The following is a 24,288-nucleotide window of genomic DNA, read 5'->3' as shown; positions in this document are numbered from 1 at the left end:
CCACAACCCTTTTCAAGTGGGCTTAGGATTCCAGCCACTATGTCCCATTGATGTGGCCATGCCATTTGCAACTACTCATGCACATTCAGCTCATGTCCAGTCCGAACAGATAAGGAAAAAAACTTCATTGAGCACATCCAACATATTTTCCATCAGGTCCATGAGATTCTGGAGAAATCAAATGCCAAGTACAAGCAGTGACATGATCAACATCGGGTGCCACAAAAGTTTCAGGTGGGCGACAAAGTCTGGTTGCATTTGCAAAAGGAACGCCTTACGAGAGACTATCGAAAACTCAGACCACTCTGATATGGTCCTTAAACCATTACCAAGGCTATGGGAGACAATGCATTTGAGCTCAACATTCCCCCATTCCTTGGCCTACACCCAGTGTTCAATGTGGACCGCCTTCGGCCATACTTTCCACCATTACTAAACACATTTGACATTGCAGAATAGCTCACACCCACATAGTTAAATCCAGATTGCATGGAACAAGCTACAATTAATCGTATCATGGACACACAGATCAAGCACACCTGCCAGTAGAATATCCAACTGTATCTAGTTGTCAAAGTAGGCCGACTCCTTCACTAGGGCAAGTGGCTCACCAGGAACCAAGTTCAGCAAAAGTTTCCTCATCTCATGGAGGAACTCAATGCAATGGGGACCATTGCTTCCTAATGGGGGAGGAATGATCTAGGTGGATATTGGTGGCCTCCCACCAATTCCACTTGGACCCCCACCATTGCTTATTTCAATTTTTCAGTTTCCATAATTGTAGCACAATTTACTATTTTTAGCATTTTTTCGGGTCCTAAACTTCAGGAGCCATTTTGAGGCCCTAAATGATGTTTTTCTAGAAATATACCGCTGATGATTTTTTGTCTGAAATCATCTTTTCCGTCGTATTCCTCAGAGAGATCTTTCCAACGAGTTATCATGTGCATCAAACGGAGATAATATGACCAAGTCACGACCCTAGGAAGTTGGTTGTCCAACTCACCCCAACGGGGCCCATAAACTCTTGGTGTTACATCTCCTCGGGTTAGGGTTTTCGTTGTTTAGGGTTTGCTCTTATTGTTCAATAATAAAAAGGCCCTTGAGCCTCATTTTAAGACAGTTTAGAGGCATGTAGCCGCCACATCTCTTCTCAGAGATAAGCTACCATCGCCCTAGCTGGTTTATTTCCATTTCTGTTTGTAAGCATATTTCAATATTTTACATTAATGAAATGAAGTATTATTTCTGTTGCATCTCTGTGTTTATGGTTATCTCTATAATTTTTTGCGTTCCTATTTAAATCCGGATCAAAAATGTACTTCATGTGATTCCAAGCTGTCAAAACTTAGCTCAACGCAGATGCTGCCAAAAGTGGACTTTGAAAGGCATATTTGCGTGATTTTAGTAGAATAATTGATGGTTTTATAATTGATATGAGGTCAATATACATATAAACAGAGGTACACAAATGACATGGAGGAAATACTTAAATGTTGAGAAATAGGCTTCAACCTTATTTTTGTGAATTAATGCAAAACAAACCTTAGTTTGTGAATCATAAAATTGCCCTAAGTTAGACCTTTAACAACAGTATGGCCAGAATTCAATCTAAAATAAACATTTTCTGAGATCATTGGATCTAATGTTTTGTGATTTGTAAATTCAAAATTTGTTGAACATTTGCAGGATAGAGAATTAAGTAATGGGTAAGTATAAAAACCTGGATGATGATGAACATGACTGTTGTAATGAGGAGTAAGATCCGCACATCATAGACATTTCTGGGTATTGCTAGAGGCATTGTAATTGGAATGGTAAGCACTTTCTTCCTTCTTCACCCTGGGCATTGTATCTTCCCTTCTTGGCAACTCCATTGCCATTTTCTGCTTGAGGACATGCATACCCTGTGCCTTGATAGTATTCTGAGAAGGTCTGACTCAAGTCTTCTTGAGTTGCTCACATCACCTCTCTTGTTCATTTACCCCAACCAAATCTCATTGCTTCATCATCTTTTCCTAATTCGAACTATCTATTTGACATTGTAACAAGGAGGAGGATACAACCTTGTACCTTGCCAATATGTTCACACACAACCATATCCTTTGAAAGCTCTAAAAGAAATTCCACGACTTTCATACCCTTTCCAATATCATGTGTAAGTGAACGAATAATAAAATCAATAGCATGATCCACCTCAGCTATGTTCACCTTATTATGATTGTTGTCCTTTATCAAGCTACAAAGTAATGCTACCATTTTGTTCCTAATCAATGGCTTATTCCATCCCAAAAGGCCAACTAAAATACAAATGTAACCTTTTTCTCCTATCCATTGTTTGTGCATTTCTTTCTCCTCGCTTAACCTTAGTAATTCATTAAGAGAATACAACATAGTCTGCTCCTCATCAAAATCCAGATTAGGTTTCAATGAATTTATTGTGACCATTGTATTTCTATCCTTCCACTCTTCTATAGACCTTTGGAGTATGATATTCAGTCTGAACTCTTTACTGATTAGCACCTAATTAGTCACGAGACAAGTAGTGTTCCCCTCTGCAAACCATCTTTCAATAGAACTTCTATCAAGTTTGACAAGAAGAAATCTCAACAGGATCTTCCATTACCTCTCAAGAAATTGGACAGTAAAATTATGATTGTAAGGGAGGCAAAGAATGACTTCCAAAAAAGAGCCTTTTCTCATAATACATCTTATCCCTCTCTTTGGCAAAAGATGACACATTTGCACAATGAAGCAATCCAATTATTTGTTCCATTTGCAAAGCCTCTACTTCATTTTTCTCAATATGGTATCTTCCATATCCCTTTTAAACTCTTCATATTCTTGTTTCAAAGTTGATGTATTAGTGGAAACTCCCACTACTTTGGCAATCCTCCTTGTCCATACCCTCTTAAATTTATTTGATGAGTGGGAAAATGAGATTCCAAATTAATGAAAAGACCCCAAAACTTCTTTTACCATAATGTAAAAATAATATTTTCAAATATAATACATATTTTAATTTTTTTTAAAGTTATCCAATGTTATAAATGTTTTAATATTTTTTGAAAAAAAAGGCAGTAGAATCTACAAGCTATTTTGTTTTCTCAATTTTTTTATTTTTTCATGTCTACACCTTACGAAAGATTTGGTTCCTTCGTCTTGGCACTTGGTAGATCCAAAGTTAAGATGGATCTAGATTGGTTTAATTATTAATTATAGTTATAATTTTTTATTTTTGTTTACGAAGTCAAAATGTTAAAGATGACATCACAACATCTCTACCTTGGGAGAGGAATTAAATAACTATGGAGAAACCCTATAGGCCCATGGAAAAATTGCAAGAAAAAGAAAGGGATGTGGAGTTTCAGACTAGAGCGAGGTGTAGTTTTGACGAAGAGCGCATGGGGTCTAGATAATGTTGGGCTATGATATCCTTGTCAAAATGCAAAATAAGATTAAATGATAAACATCATATTTTTATTCACATGATGTATATCTTTTAAGTACAAAGATCATTGTCATGATAAACCCTTTGAAGACACACAACATATGTTTTTTCAGATGAGATGTTTGTTGCTTACTATCATACCTACATGAAGGAGGAGGAGTTGGTGGATTATGCATTAGAGGAGGGGGTTTTCAACCAATTTGGTCTAGCGCAACGATTTTATCCATTCACATTTGGAAGTTAGATTGAAAGGTCACCATGCTTTGAATTTCGAGCCTACCGGGTATTTAGAAAGAAAAGTTAATAATTTGATAGGGTAGTCATCTAGAGATTCACAGGTCCTAACCCCCCCTTCAATTGTGCACTGTTCAGGTCCTTTAGTTTTAGCCAACCCAGGGCTCGAGGCCATTTGTGAGGGGATGAAAAACTCTTCTTGGGGTTGTCTAGCTTTGAGTTTGGTTTCCCTTTCATCCTAGAGATCATAGAAAGACATGCAATGTATTATGACTTTCTTAGGGTTTTTTGAAGTTTTAGAAGTTACAAATTTCTCCAATTTGTTTTTTTGTTTTTCCTTCATCTCAAGTGCCACTGGCCTTGCCCTCCTTGGACGAACTAGTGAAGGAGAGCCTTACACCAATGACGAAAGAAGGTCAAACTGATGTTGAGAAAATTTGAATCCATTTTAAAATTTAGAGACAAAAGGGTATTTAGAATTTTAACACTGTAGATGGATTCAAAGACCCCTTTGTCTCTAAATTTTAACACTACAAGTGGATTCAAAGACCCCTGTAGTGAAATGAAACACTTCAGTATCAAAATTGCAATTTTCCATTTTTAGAGTGACACAATTAAAAATTACTAACATAAATGACTAATTCATATACTTCTTGTACTTATTATTTGGTCATATTTTTATTCTTGGACTATAATAGTATTTTACGTTATCATTATTAATTTGGTCCCTTATTATCTAGTCATATATTTTATTCCTTGACTAAATTAGTCATTTTAGTTAGTCGCTTTTAGTTTGGTCACTTATTATCTAGTCATATATTATATCCCTAAACTAAATTAGTCGTTTAAGTTAGTCATTTTTAGTTCGGTCACTTAAAATTGCTCAAAATTAGTAGTAATTTACTTGAAATAATTGAGGTGACTAACGTTTTTAGTCACCTAGTCACTAATTTCATCATTTTCTACTAGTGTTGAACCATAGGGAACTATGTTTGGACTCAGTTTCATGTTTACACAAGCTTGAAAGGAAAAACTATGCTTGGATTTAGTTTCAATTTTACACAAGCTTAAAACGAAAAACTATGCTTGGATTCAGTTTCTTTTTTACAAAAGCTTCAAACAAAGAACTATGCTTGAATTCATTTTCATTTTTAAACAAGCTTGAAATGAAGAACTATGCTTGAGATTGGTTTACATGCCCCCAGCGTGATGAAAGGGAGAGTCTTCTGTAACCAGATGGAAGTCGCTGCAGTGAAGCAGGAAGGTTATCCAACACCTTTTTGGCTTCATCCAAATAGGGACAAAGGTGAATGGGGTGATTCCCTTCACATATCCTATAGGGAAACTTAACTTTACCATGAGGTGCATGCCCCCCCAGCTTCATTACATTCACCTAAGTAGACTACTCATGGCTATCAGGTGGATGGGATGAAGGTTCTTTTATAAGATCATGTGAAAGGCTCAACTAGGATTTTACGAGATCTAATCAAAGACTCAACTTGGAACTTTGCTCCAGGGGAGCTTGTTTCATTTTTTAATGAGCTTGACACAAGACAAGGAACTCTACTCAGATTCCTTGTTTCATTTTTTAATGAGCTTGACACAAGACAAGGAACTATGCTCATATTCCTTATTTCACTTTTTAACGAGCTTGGCACAAGACAAGGAACTATGCTCATGGGAGTTGTTTCATTTTTTAATGAGGTTGACACAATAAAAGAACTATCATCATGGACCTCTTTAATTTTTTAACGAGGTTGACATAGTAAAAGAACTATCCTCATATTCTTTGGTTTCATTTTTTAACGAATTTGACACAAGACAAGGAACTATCCTCGTGGACCTGTTTCATATTTTAACGAGGTTGACACAGTAAAATAACTATCCTCATATTCCTTTGTTTCATTTTTTAATGAGGTTGACAGAAGACAAGGAACTATCCAAATGGACCTGTTTCATTTTTTAACGAGGTTGACATAGTAAAAGAACTATCCTAATATTCCTCGATCATGACCCAAAAGAGGTCATGAAGGAGAGATCTGGTTCCAATTCCACTAGTACATGATGTACAACATCACTGAATTGATCATCAGTTGATGTAGGTATGGAACGGGTTGCCACATAATTAACCATGTCGGGGATGATACCATTGGTACGAAAGGACCATTTAGGGAAGATGGTTGACTAGGAGCCATATTTGGACCGAAAAACGAAAGTTGGTCAACAGTGACAATTCTGCCTTCATGCAGGAAACACATCACTTGAAAGAGTGTTGAAACAATAGCTCCCATGTCATAAACATAGTTGTACCCAAGAAGTAAATTGTAATCTAAAGGGCCTGGTACTACCATCACATTCAGATAAACGATTTTTCCTCCCAAAGTAATAGGAAACTGAGGAAGGATCCCTAATGGTTGACTGGTTCCTCTATTAAAAGCCAACATATTCTGGGTAACAGGCACAAGTGGTGGTGAACCGAGTGCTTGCCAAGCAGTAGAGGAAAGGATACTCACAGATGCACCTTCATCTATAATAGTGCCAGATACAATCATATTACAAACTTGTACTATGATCTGGAAAGGCACATAAGAAGGAAGACAGAATCCTACCAGTCGATTCGAGTCAAAGGAAGTGACTAGACTACTTGGAGGGGGTACTGTAGAAACAAGAAAATTAACCCCTTGAGTTACTAGATGGGAGGATTTTCCTCTTGTCTTGATGGAACAAGAGGAATGCCCCCAAGCTCATTTGAATCTAAAGAAACAAAAAGAACCTGAGTGGTATCATATTCACTCTCTTCGAGAAAGGTACAATTTATTGAAGGTGAAATCGAGTCAACTGTTACCTCAACCTGTTGATTTAGGTCGAGTATAGACTCATAGGATTCAATTTTAGAGAGAGTGGGTTTGACCAACGGTTGATTTGAGTCAGTCAATTCATCAACTAATGAAGGATTAAGGGATAGTGTCCTATAACCAAATGGAAGTTGTTGCGGTGAAGAAGGATGGTTATCCAACACTTTTTGGGCTTCATCCAGACATGGACAAAAGTGAATGGAGTGATTCCCTTCACATAACCTACAAGGAAACTTAACTCTAACCCTTTTTTGCATGAACTTTACTACCACTAGTTGATGGTGTGTCACCAACATGATCTCCAGAAGTTGATGACATGGGATGATGTGAATGAGAAGACCATTCTTCTAAGATTTGACGAATATCAAGACAATTTCGAAGAAGATGGTCTCCCACACAAATTTTGCATGGATATCGAACTTTGTGAGGCTTGATGGACGGTTTCTCATCAGATGTTGCATTCATATCAATGGTTGCTTGATTGCCCCTCTGTTGAATTTGCTTCTTCTTCTTCTTCTTCTTCCCTTTCTTCTTCTTCTTAGCCACCTGGTTACTAGTACCAATACTTTCACCAGGTTAAGAGGAAGAAGGGGAGGAAGAAAAAACTGAGGAAGAAGGCAAAGGGTCAACTTTAGGATCAACTAGAAGTTGATTTTATCCAATTGGAGGTGTACTTGATTGCAGAGAAATCACGACATTTTGAACCAAGGAGGTTGAAAACAACCATACTAGCAAGCCAATGGTTAATCCTGGAAGGGAAAATGTAGCCATATAAGGAGCACCATTATTTCTTAAAGGAGGAAAAGGACTAGGATTCCCATCAAAAGGAATTCCCTGATCGATGGACTCCAGATTTGTCGCCATATGTTTCAACCTAAGATCAACTAAGGAGTGAGCGTGGAGGATGTTATCCGCAGTCAATTAATTTTATTTTTATCAAAGTAACATAAAAAAAAACAAAAGAGGATGATCTAGGCAAAAGGATTACCAAGTAACTGTGAACTGCAGAATACCTCCCGATGAACCGAGAAATACGGGCAGGAAATCTCCCCAAATGTTGTGTTCGGTGTATCACAGTGTACAAGGCAACTGACTTAGTTACCCAAGGATGGATAGTAACCTAGTTTTTTCCTCCCATATATACCTGAAGGTACGTGGAGGCCCAATCTATATAAGTGTTGTCTAATGCAAAACCACATAGTGAGAGCATTCCCATATAATTTACATACTGTAACACGGCCCTATATACCAGAAGATACGTGGACGAGCTACGATATACTCACGTACGTGGAATGAGGTATCACACTCGGGATGTATTGCAGACAAGTTAGCAACAACTACTCTGTTTTACAACATCGGAACACATCTCTAGCCTAGAACCACTAAATGTTTTTCGTTAGGTGACAATGCTCCATTATGTAAATTCAGATAATTTTAGACTGATCTTCTTTAGAATTTTCCTTTTAAGGTTCACCACGTGATGTATGTTTACAATTCCTAAAATGAAACTAATATGATAAGCATTATTCTCATTCAATTAAACAATGAAAACCTTAGCTATTAGGGATAGAGCAATCAGATCTTTTACAAAGAGCAAAGAGCACAACTAACGCAATTTCCCTAGCTATTCCTTTCAAGCATTCACAAACTACAATATGAATGATTCAAGCTTTTCTTTTTTATTTCCTTAATGTGGATATGAACAAAAGGAAATATGCACATATAATCAATCAATCTTTCAAAAGAATGAAGACTTTTACGACAGTTCTAATTCAAAGGAAGAGAAGACTTTATGACACTTTCTTTCAAACGAAGATTAATCAAATATATTAAACTTTGACTATAGACTAATAATGACAAAGAAAAAATTAAAGAAACATTAATAAATCAAATCAAAGTTGGGCTAGACCAGGAGATAGAAACTTATTTTTTGATACATGACATTCATTGATCAATCAACAAACAAACAAACAAACAGAGAAAAGTTGGAAAAAAGTCAATCTAAAGGTGGGAATTTGACCTAAGGTAGATCAGACCAGGTCAAAGAGAGCCTAACTGTGTTGCAGAGCACTGTCTCTCACTTAAGGGTGCTCTGCACAGCACTGTCCCCTAACCAAGCCTGCGTTGATTTCTAAGAGACCACTCAAGAGTCATACAACCTCAAATTTTGAGCAAAATTCAATGAAAAAGGGCTGAAATACAATCAATGAACACAAGTAGGGTCTACAAGAATGTCCTAGTCGGTGGATAAGTTACTAGGAAAGGTGATAGGTCCCCAGCGGAGTCGCTAATTTGTTTTGGAAAATTTGGTATCTACGGATAAATATTAATTACCTAGATAAGTAGTTGTATCTAGAACAACAATTTAAAGTGTTTTAGACTTTTCCTATAAGCAATATATAATATGAGAAGATAGAATACATACTTGTAGTTCCGCTTTCCTCTCGTCTCCCTTGTATCGATCATGTTGCTCCTTCCTGTACTTAATCCAGTTGAGAAGTACCTTGTAAACACAACATAAAACAAAGAACCAATCAAAGCATATGATCTATTGAATATAAGTGAAAGGAATGAGATACAATTCACACATATAAGAATTATGAAACAATACAAACATATGGGAAAAAACTTCAAACACTTTATTAGATAGAAGAAGGAATTACAACCATTGGTGTCTGATTCAAAGTCATTCCTCCAACTTGGATCCCATCCACACCACATCAAAATCATGACAATCTTGTAGCATTACAATACTTGCTTCAAAGCCAAATCTCATAGCAGCGTTATCGCCTTACAATTCAACATAATCCAGCCCTTGATCACTTAGATGAGTGGTCAATTTATAGGAAGATGAAGGAGGTTTTTTCATTATTGGTGGCATTGAATGGCCTTCCATACTTAGAATTAGTTCCATGGAGGAAGGGATAAGAGGATAGGATGCACCTTAACTCATTCCTCATCCATTTTCGAGCTCATAGGAGTTGATAAGTGAGGGAAACTTCTAGATGACTCCAAAAGATAAGAATATTCCCCAAACCCTATGTGAATTTCTCTCATTCTCGTCCAGTGCAGGTGAAAGGAAGCCTAAGTGCTTTGTAGAGCACCCTGGAAATGGACTCAACTACTCTGTAGCGCACCCTCATAAGTGCGTACCTACGCTAGTCCTTCTAGAGGTTGTTTCTGGATGTTTTCAAGTCATGAAACTATCAAGGAAGGAGGCATTCAAAAGGACGGCTTGTTTAGGGCATGAAGCAACTGAAATTAGGGTTTGATGAGCCCTAAAAAACTGATCTTGATGTTGGGATTTGATGTGCCCAAATGGATCTGTAACACCTAGTCCCATTAAAAATAGTGGAATCACCGACGGGGGCTGTAGAGAAGGGCTAGTGTGTGGCACCCAACCCACGACCACATGGCCTATCATATGACCGAGAGCGTCGAGCCAGCGGGCATGTGTCCTTTGGCCCACGCCCCTAGCCACATTGAGTGTGATATGACTAAAAAGAAGGTGGAATATAAGGGCACAAGTGTCGAATTAAATATTTTACATTTTGCGCAATCAACAATAGAAATAACACTAAAACCACGCCAAATTGTTGCCTGACAGATCTGCAAAGAAGGGAATTCATTTCCAGTTTTGACAGGGAGGTCATTTTGTAGGAAATGTAATAAGGAAATGAACAAGGAGGCCTATATTGGCCATTATTCTTCCTTTTTGAGCCCAAGAAGAGCCTACATAGGGGTTTTTTGGTGCTCTCGACACAATGGTGACATTATTTTTGTAATTTGAGCATTGTATTTTGATGTAATTGAAATTTTGAGCATATAATTTAAAGGGTCAACATTGGAAGCTAGACCTCAAGATGTAACCTAGGAGGGGTGAACTCTGTCATCAAATTGCTATTTTGTGATGTTTCATGCTGTCTATTTTTATCTGTTTAAATCTGCAAAACTTAACTAAAATTACGAAGTTTATGTGGTTTTATAATTTCAATCCATTGCCTACAAGACATAAACTAGCTGGCAAACATTTTCAAGAAACCTTTAAATTTTAATTCCAGATAAGTTTGGTATCATAGCATGTTTGTTTTGAAGGTTTGACTTTTTTTTCAAGTGTTTTCTTGAATGATTACAAGGTATAAGTTGAGAAGAAGAGAAGGAGTGCTTGAAGAACCAAACCCTCAAATTGGTTCAAGGAGGTCAAAAACTCCTCAAACTCCACCAGTTATGGCACATGAAGAAGGATAGGAGTTGATGTCTAAGGATGAGAGAGCTTTTAGAAAGGATTTCTATGATATGTCATAGATGGTAAAAGTCTTGTATAATGAGAGGACAACAAGGTTGCAAGGAGAAATTTTAAATCATCCAAAAGGTAATGGTGGTGATGGGAGAAAGCCTCCATGCCCACCTCCTCCTTCACCTCCATCTTCACCTCCATCCTCACCTCCTTCTTCACCTGCTTCATCTCAAAGACCTACTCCTCATCCATCTCCAAAATGACATGCTATGTCTCCTATGATTAAGCTTGATGTCAAGTTTGAATTGCCTATGTACAATGGATAAGTAAATGCTGAAAAGTTGGATAATTGGATTCGTCAAATTAAAGTCTAATGCAGGATTCAAAAGATTGATGATGATGTTACAAAGATCCATCTTGCTTCTCTTCATTTGGAAAGTGTAACCCTCATCTAGTGGGAATCCAGAACTCAAGAATATTTGAAGAAAAGGGGTAAAATTATCTCTTGTTGGAATGATTTTATAGCTACATTAAGAAGGAAATTTTATCCATTAGCTTACATGCAAAAAGAAATTATGGATTGGTAAAATTTTAGACAAGCTAAAGGTCAGGGTGTCCAAAGTTACACACAATAATTTAGAAGAAGAGCTTTAATCTTGGCTGTTGATTTTTCTTCACAAGACACTCTCCTTAAATACATAGGTGGATTACATAGTTATTTTATACATACTATAATTATGTTTAATTCCCCCAATCTAGATGAAGTGTGTGTTCAAGAAACACATTTAGAATCAAGAGGCAAGAATGTTCCTCAAGAGACTATCAAGAAACCTTTCAAATATGGAGACAAAGGAAAGGGGAAGTTTAAAGGCAAAGGAACAAATAATGCTACAGTCAAGAAAGAGGAAGATAAACTTACTTGTAAACATTGTTAAAAACAAGGCCATGATGAATACCATTGTTGGAAACTACATCTAGAAACAATACCAAATAAGTTCAATAACGAGGGGAAACAAAATATTGTTGCAACAACTCAACAAGATCTAGGAGTGGATTCAGGTGATCAAACCAAAATCAAAACCATGGGAAAGAAAGAAGTGAGATTTTTCCTATTAGGTTCATTACAAAACATACAAAAGTTGACACATTTTTTGATAGTGGATACCAAGTAAATCTTATCTCTGAAGCAATTGTCAAGAAACTAAATCTAGAAACTACACCTCATACTAAACCTTACAGTTTGAGTTGGGTATGTGATGATGCAAAATTGCAAGTTACAAGAAAGTGTAAACAAAAATTTTCCATCACTGCAAACTTTATAGATCAGGTAGAGATTGATGTTGTACCACTTGACATATGTGGAATTTTTTTAGGGAGTCCATACTTGTATGAATGGAAATATATATTCTACAATCATGAGAAAAAATACCTTCATTTTAAAGATGGAGTTGAGTATATTGTTAGAGAACATCACAATAAGATGAAATTGTCTCTTGCAAGCATTGGTTAGATGAACAGGCTTGTTAATTCTAGTAAGAATTTTTTGTTTTTGATGATTAAAGCTAAAGATACTATTGAGTTTGAGGATTTCATAGGATGTGATTCTAAACTCAAGCATGAACTGGTTGAAGTTGTTAACACTTATCACAAGATGTTTCAGGAACTTGAAGGGTTTCCTCCTAAAAGAGAATCTAACATGAGATTCATTTGCAACAAGATGCACCACTTCAAATATTGACATGTACATAATGTCAGTTTTGGAGAATGCACAAATCAAGAAGCAAATTCAAGAGCTGCTTGAAAAAGGGTTCAATAGGCCTAGCACATATCCTTGTGGGTCTCCTATTGTCTTGGTTCCAAAGAAATATGGTACATGGCGCATCTGTGTGGATTTTAAAGCTTTGAAAAAAATCAAGGTAAATAATCATTATCCTATTCTTCACATTGATGATTTTCTAGATCAGTTAAAGGAAGTTGTTTATTTCACTATGTTAGATTTGAGAATCGGTTATCATCAAATAAGGATTGTTGAAGATGATATTTGGAAAACTTCTTTCAAGACAAAACAAGGTTTGTTTGAATGGTTAGTTATGCCATTTGGACTTTGCAATGCACTTGCAACATTCATGAGAGTTATGAATGATGTGTTGAGACCATTCCTTGATGATTTTTTCATAGTATACTTAGATGATATTCTGATTTTCAGTAAGAATTGTGAAGAGAATGTCAAGAATGTGAAACAAGTTTTAGATGTCTTGAAAAAAGAGAAATTGTATTTGAAGATGTCTAAGTGTGAATTTGGGAAAACCTCTTTGGTTTATTTGGGCCATATTTTAGGAGGGGGTGAATTGAAGATTGATCCCTCAAAATTTGAAGTTATTGTAGATTGGCCTAAACCCAACAATGTAGACAAAGTTAGAAGCTTTTTAGGAGCAACCCAATATTGGAGAAAATTTTATCTAACTTCTCACTCATTGTAGCACCATTACATGCTTTGACAAATGTAAAACATGTCTTTCAGTGGAGAGGAAAGCAGTAGAAAGCCTTTGACACATTGAAAGAGAAAATAAGTACAACACCAATTCTAACACTTCCAAATCTTAAGCATCCATTTGAGATTCAAACCGATGCAAGTGATTATACTATGGGAGAAATTTTGATGCAACAAGGTAAGCCTATTTGTTATCATTCTGAAACCTTTACTAATGCAGTAATTAACTATCCAACTTATGATAAAGAGTTGTATGCTTTGGTACAAAGTGTGAAGAAATGGAAGCATTATTTGATGGGTAAAGAAATGATTATTCATACTAACCATCAACCTTTGAAATATTTACAATCACAAACCAAGCTACAACAAGCTAGACATTTCAGGTGGATGGGATTCCTACAACAATTTAATTTGGTAATCAGGTACAAGAAAGGTCTATACAAAAAATTTGTTGATATTTTATCAATTCCTACTATTAAGGCATCTATCATTCTTAAGCATAACTCAATCATGCATGAAATTTATATTGAACAATATGCTCAAGATGACGATTTTAAAGATGTTTATGCAACTTTGATTCAAGGAAATCATGTTGAAGAGTTGGATTATCATGTTCATAACAATTTGTTGTATCATCTTGGCAAGTTATGTGTTCCATGGGATAAAAGAGTCAATGTCATAAGGGAATCCCACACTTCTCTTATCGTTGGTCACTTTCGTGTAGGCAAAATAGTTTCTAAAATTCAAAGGTATTGTTATTGGCCTCACATTTGAAACTATTTCAATATATGTAAAAGGATGTTCCATGTGTGCTAATAGCAAGCCTAGCAATAGGAAATTGGGTTTGTAAATTCCCCTTCCTATTCCTTCTCATCCTTGGAAAGTATTTCTATGGATTTTGTAGGGGGGCTACCAATGTCTAGGAAAGGTCATGATTATCTATTTGTTGCCATGGATTGTTTCAATAAAATGTGTGTGTTGATGCCATGTAAGAAATAGGTTACAACTGTCCACATGGGGTAGCTCAAGTGGCAATGGCCGTGGAAATGAAGTCTCACCGAACCGGAGATCTTGGGTTCGATTCTTGTGCTACCCTCCCTGGAAATGGGGTGAATAACGGACATGTAAAAACTCGAAAATGAGAAGGTCCCACCTAAGCTTACAAAAAAAAAAAAAAAATAGGTTACAACTGAACAAACTAAAAATATGTTCCTCCAAAATGTATGGGTTCACTTTGGGTTACTATTGTAGTGGCTACAACCACCCTCCAAAATTTTTCCTTGGCCTCGTTTTGGAGCCTCCCTTCCAACCTTCACAGTAGCTTTCCTTGCTTCATCAAGTTCACAAGCTTCAGTATCTTTCTTGCACAAAGGCAACCTATCGGTCACAACTTGATCCATTCCCCTCCCAGGCTGTTCACCCGAACTTGGTCCAGCGGCAGGCTAAGTAGCTTCCCCTTGAAAATTTCACATTTCTAGAGGGAAACCAGCATTCCCTCCAGAAATTGTGAAATCCTCTCTGGCAACCTGTTGGGATCCAGGATTGCGCAATCCTGCCTACCAACACTCCCAGCAAGATTTGCGCAAATTTCCCTAGCAATGCTGCTCAGTCCAAAATTTATGTAAATCTAGGCAGCAATCAGCTTCTCTACCCAAAAATTGCACAAATCTCCTGGGAAACCAACCGAGCTCCCAGCCAAAAATGCACATTTTTCTCCATCAGTCCAGCAATCTCTTACATGTGCAACTAAGTTGACCGGTTCCCTCCAGGACTGAGCAAAAAAAACTTGCATACATGGGTTGCTTTTCTCAAGGAAGCATGCAAATACATCCCTTGTTTTAGGGATCTATGTTTAGCAGTTGGAGGTTACATGCAAGGAGAAATTTTGAAACCTCCCACCAAGTGTCGCTTCCCCTAGATTTGTGGCATGCCCATCACAACCTCTATGTTATCAAAACTCATCAACCAGATGTTGCAGAGCTCATTCCTCACATCAACCTTGAATCTATGACATCCCACATCACATCTAGGAGTAGTCACCATACTCAGCTCTGTTGTTTTGGGGTAAGCCCAGTTCCCATTCCTTGTGGTGCATTTCTGTCGCTTTTTGTGTTTTCGCTTGTGGGAGTACTATTTTCTTGATTTCTTTGAGTGCTTGTTGTCATTAACATATATACTAGCTTGTCCTAGACCTATTTCAACTTTCATTGCTATCTCACTATTGTCGCATGCATGAAAATATTTTGCACAGACGTTCACCCAACCAGTGAACTACCTCACCCACATGCATGTTGATCTGTTTTTTAAATCTTTCGTTCATGTTTTGCATGCACTGCCAATCACTTCTTCTATCACTTAGTTTCGCCATGCATTTACTGTCTTAGTTGCTTTCAGTTGCCCGTCAGTGAGTCGGGCCAACCTTGGCCCAGACTCTACCTTAACCAAGGCTGCATTGCTCAATCTAGGGAAGGAAGGCTCACCTTCCTCTCCATATTTACGCATTCCTGCCTAAAACTAACCTTCAAGATTTTTTTCAAATTTCTAGAGGACAGTGGCTGCTTGGCCATGGAAATTATGCAAATCTGTCCCTAGTCCAACGATCCTTCCCAACTAGAATTGCGGATTGTGCAATCCCAGTAGTTAGCAGCCAGACTGGACTATGCATTGCGCAGTTCCAATGGTCAGCCAGTATCCCAATAGCCCAGACTGTGCCTTGTGCAGTCTTGGCAGTCGATCTCCCAACCTCCCGACAGAAATTGCGCAACCTTCATGATCATGCACCCAGGTATGTTGCAAGTCAGTTCTCATGTTCATTTTGGTTTTCGACTGATATATTTCTTTCCATGAGTGTTGCCATGTCTCTAGGTATCCTAGGTGTTCATCTGCCTCTTAGCAGTACAAGTATAATGGTTTCTAGGAGAGCAGAGACCATTCAGAGAAAACTTGGGGATGCAATCGATCAAGTGTCCATGGACTTTCCTACCCATGAAGACATCAAGTTGTTCGTTGACAAGGACATCAAGATATGACAACAACAACATCACAACGAGCAGCATCATGAATAGCAGCTGAGGATAGCATACCAAATGCAACGAATGCAAGAGGAGGGTTGTTGACAACACGAAGGAAAAACAAGGTTGCGATCTCAAGCAGGTCCATTGATGATGAAAGCAACTTTGAAGACTCCAACTATGAAGTGACGACGTGGCATGAAGATCGCGCGAAGGTAGAAGATGGAACAAAGAAGGAGTTACATGTGTTGAAGCAGCAACTCAAGAAGAACATGAAGCTGCACAAACAGATGAATGAGTTGCAACAGGAATAAGAACAACAATGGAAACAACTTGCACTCACAGATGAAACTGCGCCCATACAAGTTAGGGACCCATCCCAGTAGCTGACACTGAGTAGACATGGTGAGCAGAGTTGTTGATCGCATGTAAGGGATTCATCAACATGCATGTCATTGAGTGCACGCATGCAATCGAACCCATTCAACACACTCACCAAGGTGAAGACAAGAAGCAAGTCCAATTGGGGCTGAACATGTACTTTAACAAGTTGATGTGCATGACCACTAGCACACACTTGGTGATCAGCACAGACACTATGCATCAGTCTGTTTCCAGTTCAACCGTCCCAAGAAGACTATGCACATGTTAGAAAACGAGTTGGATGAAGGGGCTGAACCAATGCACCGGTTGCAATGGAGGCAAGAGTTCGCTTCAGCAAGATGTCACCATGAGGTGCATGCACACCATCACCAACGACCAAGCTTGGAATCAGTTCACCACCTTCACCATCACAAGAATGTCAAAGAGTTGGTCTCACCACAATGAACCAAGTGTCAGTGATCCCTTGCTTGGCTTGCTCAAGCCATGTTGTCTCACATGGGTACATGTGCATTGTAATGTCAAATCATGTCAAGTGTAAGTCAAGTGTCAATAGTTGGACACAACAGTCATAGAGTAGGTGAAGAGTCATGAGGGTAGTTGAACTATCACAAAGGGGAATGTCAAGGGTCACCCCACCCTTTTTTTTAAACAGTCCCTCATAACTCATTGTAAGGGCTTTTGGTGAGTCAAGCTTCTACTAAGACTATCTTGAAGAAGGCTTGGATAGTATTGTAACTCACCTTGGCTTCTCCACTACATGGATCTAGTACATCTCTTTGGAGGAGCCAGCGGATGTGGCTATAATGTTCCACTATTGGGACTAGCAGGTTTACATGAATGTATTGTATGATTGTGACTTACACTTCTTTGTATAGTAAGAGCCGACACATTTTCATGCATATCTTGTTATTGTAGTTGGAATGCTCCAGTTGCCTTAATGATATATGTTTCTTAACTTACGTACTTGTGTATGAACTGATTCACATGCAATTATATGAATCTTGTTGTTAATGTGTTGATATGTTGTTAATGTTGTCAACGTCTGTGTCAACTGCTCTGTCGGACATCAAACAGGCCCTTCACTTGAACCTTGCTATAACAATTGTCGCACTCGTCTCGAATTAATCTTTGATTGTTGTACGTGTTATCTTACCTTGCATGATGTGACTGCCGCATACGAGTGGATTTCTCTGCTGGAAGATGTGCATGTCCTTTTGTGTTGTGTGTTCCTAGCTGAGTTGGGACTGGTCCCTTTCAACCTAGAACTCACCTTCACCTCCTTCCCCCTTTGAAGTGTTGGAACCTCTCATATACCTTCCTTGACTCACTGCATCAATAACACCCTTGCTGCTGACAGAGTTACCCTATTTTCCTCTGTGTGACATCGCGTCAAGGCGTTACCTTACGACCCACTACTAGGACTCCTACACCAAACAGTTTGAGGTCTAATTGGGACTTCTTACAGGGTAGATCCCCTTGACATGTTGGCAAGTCAAACACCGTCAAAAGTTACCCACTTCTATTATTTCTGATCAAGTTTCTCGATTTATTAGGAAGTTTTGGTCAAGTTTATGGGAACACATGGACACCAAGTTGAAGAAGAGCACCACATTTCATCCACAAATCGAAGGTCAGACCTAAGTATTGAATAGAAAATTAGTGCATCTCCTTCATGGATATTACGGTAAGCATCCTCAACTTTGGGATAAGAATTTTCATTACATCCAACATGCCTACAATCGTGCCAAGCACTCATATATGCAAGTAATCCATTTGCATCTTGTTTGGGTTATTTACCAATGTCTCCTTTAGTTTTCATCTTTGGTAAAGATATTGCAGTAGATGGACATAGTGATGTGAACAAAGCCAAGCATTTCATTGAACAAATTCAACTAGTGCATCAAAGAATATAACAACAACTAGAGAAAAGCAAAGCAAAGTACAAATCAAGACATGAAAATCGTCGAGTTTATCATGATTTCCAAGTGGGAGATCAAGTTTAGTTGTATATCAGCAAGGAAGGACTTCAAGGTGAAGGTAAAAATATCAATCTTATCAGATATGGTCCTTCAAAAATCTTGGAGAAGATTGGTAACAATGCTTTCCAATTATATTTTCCACCTTATATGCAAATTTATTCCGTTGCTAATGTGGAAAACTTGAGATTGTATGAGCCTCCAATGATTGATGATCATGAAGAGAATGCTTATATTCCATCTATAGAAGAATTTTATCCTAAATATTTAAATGAGTTGCAGGAAGACTTAATTATTGACAAGAGAATAAGGACTTCACACAGAGGCAATGTGGAGTATCTTCAAGTGGGGCTCAAAGGTACAATTCTAAGTAAAGCAAGGTCGATTGAGATCGGGAAAGTGAGGGATTTGTACCCTCACTTACTTTTTGAGTAAAAACAAACTTTTGGTGGTCCAAAAGCTTCAAGTAGGGAGGAATGATCCACGAGATAAAAAATAAGCTCAAAAATCAAAGTGTTCAAATTCCTCCAAAACCAACACCAAATCATATATCTCATCATTATGATTCCAACGAAACTTAAATCACCTCAATCGGAAACCATATGTGAAAGTTATCACGTTATGAAGTTTTTGGAAAACAACTAAAACATCAACTTGTAAGGTTGACTAGGTAGGTCGTACGTTGACATGGTGATCATGTCATCCTTACATCATCCACTGATTAGATAGTATGGGCCAATAAAATTTGACAATTGGAGGACACGTGGTGAGATACGATTCGTTGAAGTGTTGGGAATGGGCCAATCACAGAGTGACACATGGCCCAATCCCAAGGTGCAAGTTGACACTTCAGATAGGGCCAAAATTGGTGGAATTTGGCGAATCGGATGTCATAGGCATCAAAACCATGACCTCAGATTGAATAACCAAACACCATACAATTACACCATTGAACATTCTCATTAATACATAGCCAAAAAGCTTAATTTAAATTTACACGGTTACAATGTTGGCGGGAAAGACAGGGTGCGTGGGCCCAACCCTGAGTCATATGGTAGTATGGTGACTAGGTATAAGGTGAAAGGGGCAGGGCGGGAATCCCTAGCCCTATTCCCATTCAAAACAAAAAAAACACTAAAAGGGGCTACGGAGAAGGGCTACCTCATGGCACTTAGCTCACGGCCACATGGCCCATCATATGACCAAGAATGCAGAGTCAGCAGGCACGTGGCCTCTGGCCCACACTCCTTGCCACATTGAGCACCACATGACCTACAAGAAGGCGGAAAACAAAAGTGTGGGTGCCAAATTAAATGTTTTATATTTTGCATAATAAACAATGGAATTAGCATCGAAACCATGCCAAATTATTGCTTGGAAGATATGCCAAGAAGGGAATTCGCTATCATCTTTGACAGGGAGGTCATTCTTCAGGACATATAGTAGGGAAATGAACAAGGAGGCCTATCTTGACCATTTTTCAGCCTTTTTAAGCCCAAGAAGAGCCTACACAAGGGTTTCTGTGTGTTATGGACATATTGTCAACATTATTTTTGTGACTTGAGCATTTCATGTTGACGTAATTGACATTTTGAGCATATAGTTTATAGGGCCAACATTGAAAACTGGACCCCGAGATGTATCACTGGAGGGGTGAAATCTATTAACAAATTTCTATTTTTTGATGTTGCATGTTGTATATTTTTATCTGTTTAAATTTGCAAAACTTAACTAAAATTACTAACTTTATGTGCTTTTTCAATTTCAATCCATTTCCTACAAGACATAAACTAGCTTGCAAACTTTTTCAAGAAATCTTAAATTTTTAATTCTACATCACTTATTAAAGTTGGTGCTACATTTCAATGGTCCATGGACATCGCATTCCATGGATTTATTGGAGAAAGTTTAATAGTCTATTTGGATGACATAACTGCATTTTCAAAGAAGGGACCATATCATATTTGTCATCTTAAGCAGATTTTGAAGTGTTGTCGCAAGTATAGAATACAATTGAATTCGATAAAGAGCATGTTTGGTGTGTCTGAAAGTAACATCTAAGGACATATCATTGCAAAGAGTGGAATCAAGGTTGACCTAGAAAGGGTCAAAGATATTGCTCAAAGCCATTTTCCTATGAATAAGAAGACAATGCAATCTTTCTTCAGGAAGATAAATTTCCTACACAAGTTCATCTTTGACTATGCTTAGATTGTTAAACCCCTACAAGAGATGATAAAGAAAGATGATACATATAAATGGGATAAAATGGAAAATGATGCCTCTTGAATCAAGAAAGCCATTGTTTATTCTCCAACCTTATATAGTACAAATTTTGGCAAAGATTTCCTATTGTATACTTTCTCCTTCGATGCATCTATTGCGGTCATATTAACACATAAATATAATCAAGGGAATGAATGGCCTATATCCTCACGAGTGTCATCTTATAGGGGTATAAACTAAATTATACCACCATTGATAAGAAAGCAATGCAGTCTACAAGGCAGTTAAACACTTTAGGCATTACCTCTTGAAATATCATATGATTATTTATGTGCCTTATCTAGCGGTTAGAATGATCTTTTTACAACAAGAATTCGGTGAGAGGAGAGCAAACTTGATGAAGTACCTACAAGAATATGATCTCAATTTTAAACCAGTTCACACTTTCAAATTCCATGGTATCTATCGGCTTGCAGACGAAGTAATGGATTCACCGATAAAAGACTCTTCAAGGTGGGATAGGAAATAGAGATTTATAATGTTGAGAAAGTTTCTCCCACAAGCGAAACCACATCATTTTATTTAGACATGCGGCAATATTTAGAGCATGGAACCTTTCCTTCTCATTTATCGAACAAACAAAATATGGAAATATAACTTAAAGTTTTATCTTACCAACTTGTGCATGGTGTGATTTTCTGAAAGCACTACAATGGTGTCCTACTTAGATGCCTAGAGCCTTTAGATTTGAAAAGAGTGTTAAAAGACCTACACGATGGACCAACATGTGGAAAATTTATGGGCGACACTACTACACATAAGGTGACGAGGGATGGTTAATATTGGCCCACATTATTTAAGGTTTCCCATGCTTATGCCCGAAAGTGCCCATTTTGTTAAAGGTCTATTGGTCATGATCAAAAGTCAAATACCCCATTTCTACATGTAGTGGTTTATGAACCGTTTCAACAATGAGGATTAGATGTTATCGACAAAATATTTAATCATTCATCGAAGAAATATCGATACATATTAATCGCAACTAATTATTTTACTCGGTGGACCAAAGCAATTCCACTAAGGAAAGTTAATGATCAAGAAGTCGTTTTTCTAAAACATTTATCATCCCACCTTGTAGCTTTCTCAGGAATCTCAAGGAAAACCATGTCTCCTTGTTCAAATTCAGATGTATACACTTCTTAAGATTGAAAAATAAAGGCTCAAAGCTAAATATAAGTTTTCCATACACCATAACCAAATCAGGAGTTGGTATGATAAGAAGTCCACAAGGAACAATAACTTTATTATGGGGGACCTAATGTTGAAGTGGGAAAAGGCCCACAAATAGAAAGGAAAACACACCAAGTTTCAATCTCTATGGATTGTAATATACACTATCACTGAAGAACTTGGCCACAATTATTATAGGTTGAAATCCTTAGATGGGAGGATTGATCCTATTCTCGTCAATGGTCGAGATATTAAACATTACTTTTAGTAGTAGCCCTAGGCCACATTCCTTGCATATAACTTTCTTTACTGCTTTTGTGTTGTTTGTTCCTATCAAATCCAGTCTTGTTGCTTTTCCCTTTGTCTTGGTTAATGTACATAAATAATACCTTGTGTGAGAGTGCATGTATGGCACAAAAGACTATGTGGTGAAACAAATAGGGATTGTGACAACCATAACGCTTGGCTATCTACTAGTTCTCCTTCTTTGTTTATGAAGATTCCTTAACTCAAGCAATGTCCAGACGGATAATATGATACATTCAAGAGGAAATCCTTGAGTATAACCATGACACCCGCATCTATTTTAGCATCCTAATTCCTTAACTTGTTATTGAATTTACTTGGTGTTCTACATGATAATACAACCAAGTAGAGAAGGGAAAGGGGAAAATCAATAGCAAAAAAAACCAATTTCAAAAGTATATATATAACCTTATAGGAAGAAACAACCTATTCTACTCTAAATAAGTTTAGATACCTCTTCTACCCCTGTGAAATAATGCGTTCCTAGGTACAATCACATAAATAAAATAAATAAAGGGTGATGAAGAGAAAGCATTCTTAGAATGAAAGTCTTTCGTACTAATCACATCAATAGGATTTGGTTGACATTTCGAACCAACTAACATGGTTCATCCTCAAGACAAGGTGAAGCAAGTAACTTTTTCGGGGAACTGAATAGGCTTGCTGACAATGAAGCAACGGTTGTGTTTTGTGTAGTGACTTCATCGGGGTATTGAATAGGCCTGTTGGAATTAGAGAAATACCAAAGATCAAAACTAAGGCTCTGATCATCATTAACTCACAATTACATATTACTCATCTCTTGGATCGAAACAATTGTAAAATGGAAAATTTGTTGTGTGTTAAACCAAGAAAGGGAATGGTGGGCACTACATCTATAACCAGGTTAAGTGGGGAAGTTAGGGAAATATAATTGATGAATAAATACATCATGAAGGGATAATTCTTTGATGAAAGTTATTCCTAGATAGAGAAGCTTAAATTTTCCCAGTGTGTCGTCAAGTGTTGTTGCTGCTACAATACCCTCAAAAATTCGCTATATTCAAATTTTGGAGCCTACCTCCTCTCATGTGAAGTGTTTCTCTTGGTATTCAAGTGTAGTTTTATGTTTCTACACATGTTACAAGTTTCCATGTTCCTTCATAAGTGTCGTCAGATCATGAGGAATACCTATAGTGCACTTTAGTGTCATAGTACACTTTGTAGCCACAAAACAACATTTTTGGTTTCAGCTACACATACTTTGTCTATTGTAGTTGGAGAATGTTTTTGAACTGGAATTTTGATGTATACTTCTTAGTAGTGGGTCCTTTTAAAGTTTTATTGATGATTTGGGTTGTGTCATGCTTGATTTTGCTCCTAACTCAATGTGTTTTTCAAGGTTTCACCCTTCCAGACTGAGACAATTTTTTTTACTTTGCAAGCCTACCCTCCAGGCTAGGAAGAGAACATAACACACTTCTATGGCCTATTGGAGATCTCCTTATCAGCAAGAACTACATGCTACTCCTAAAATTTTTCTCTCTAGTGAAAAATTCATCCTTAGTCAACAAACCTTCTTCTTATGGCTTGTCTATGCACCTTGCGCTAGCCCAAACCTATATCTCCTAGTTAAGTGCATTGTGCACTCTCAATGGGAATTTATGCCTCCCTTTTTTCCTTTTTTATGCATCCTATTCCCTCCTTGTGGCCCTGGTTATCCCTCCCAATCCACAACGCATCCTCAATGAACAATCATGTTGCCTTGTCCCTTAGAACTGCGCCCAGAACCCTCCATCAGGCCTTCTCCTCCTCCATAAATACGCACTACGTAGTATTAATGATCAGTGAAACCCCTCCTATCTCTTACAAGTGTGCCCTATGCCCAAAAGGTCTCTCTTTCTTCCT

Source organism: Pinus tabuliformis, chromosome J, assembly GCF_031772625.1.
Source record: "Pinus tabuliformis cultivar Carrire ecotype Pingquan chromosome J, CPIR1, whole genome shotgun sequence".
Taxonomy (NCBI): domain Eukaryota; kingdom Viridiplantae; phylum Streptophyta; class Pinopsida; order Pinales; family Pinaceae; genus Pinus; species Pinus tabuliformis.
This window is presented reverse-complemented; position numbering follows the sequence as displayed.